At 23.9% G+C, this 1345-nt stretch overlaps 1 pseudogene; it reads right to left on the bottom strand.

Moving 5' to 3' along the window:
* Positions 1-208: 208 nt before the first annotated feature.
* The window catches only part of LOC137633825 (putative inorganic phosphate cotransporter), a 189159-nt pseudogene continuing 188022 nt past the window's right edge, over positions 209-1345 (bottom strand).

The following is a 1345-nucleotide window of genomic DNA, read 5'->3' as shown; positions in this document are numbered from 1 at the left end:
TTTCAGCTATGCCGAAAGTAAAATCCCCTATAAATAGCAAGAGTTTGTATGGAGTAACAGAACAATTGGATTTTATATAAGTACAGTAATCAATATCTAAAGAAAAGTGATGTAAGTCGGAAATGACATGCTGAACCAACATAAAGAGGGGGTATTATTATATAAGATTTAACATACAGTACTACACAATCACTTCTACAAAGTATTTTCACTTCTATAGAGTATTTCATATTTAAAGTACAATTACATTAAATGATTATTTACCTGAGGAATTCCACAACCATGTGTCGGGTGGGGATTTGGATAAGGAGGTTTCAGTGTACAGTATTTTACCTGTACAGTATACATATACTCTTATTTATTCATCTATTTATTTATTTATTTACACACACACACACACATATATATATATATATATATATATATATATATATATATATATATATATATATATATATATATATATATATATATATGTATAATAAATATATATATATATATAATATATATATATATATATATATATATATATATATATATATATATATATATATATATATATATATATATATATATATATATATATATATATATATATATATATATATATATATATATATATATATATATATATATATATATATATATATATATATATATATATATATATATATATATATATATATATATATATATATATATATATATGTATATATATATTATATATATATATAAAAGATAGTAAGAGATTAAATTCAGTCAATATTCACAAATATTAAAAATTTACCAAACATACCTTTGCAAGATCTACATGTTGAATATTATTTAGGTAGGTTGGAATCTCTGTGGACAACATGTAGTACCCAAAAGAATCTCCAAAATGGAAGAACAAAAGGCACCAAAATGGTGCAGATGTCAGGATGTTCTTGAAATGGACTTCTTTTAACTTTAAAACGAAAAAAAATAGGATTTTAGTGAAAATCATTATGTTCAGCTGTATGTACATCACTTCGTAAATTTCCAAATGTTGATTATTTTGCCGAAGATATTTTTGGATTTTAGTGCATTATTATGAAATATCACTAATTTTAAAAGTAATTTGTATTTTTCCTTTAATAGGATTATGATTTCAGCAAAGCTGGAACTCAGCCGTTAAAATTTTTAATGAGATGTCGGCAGTTAATGGCAGGTGGTGGGGAAGCCCAGTCCCCTACCAGTACACTAAGTCGCCACTTATATCTTTACCTAAGAATTGCTTAGCAGATGAGGCAGGAAGTGTATCATAAAGGACTCGGGTTTTTATAATTACAAAAAATAATGACTTAATATTTGTGATTTGTTCCTA

The sequence above is a fragment of the Palaemon carinicauda genome, chromosome 43, assembly GCF_036898095.1.
Source record: "Palaemon carinicauda isolate YSFRI2023 chromosome 43, ASM3689809v2, whole genome shotgun sequence".
Lineage (NCBI taxonomy): Eukaryota > Metazoa > Arthropoda > Malacostraca > Decapoda > Palaemonidae > Palaemon > Palaemon carinicauda.
The sequence above is the reverse complement of the archived record's forward strand: the minus strand, read 5'-3'. Positions and strand labels throughout refer to the sequence as shown.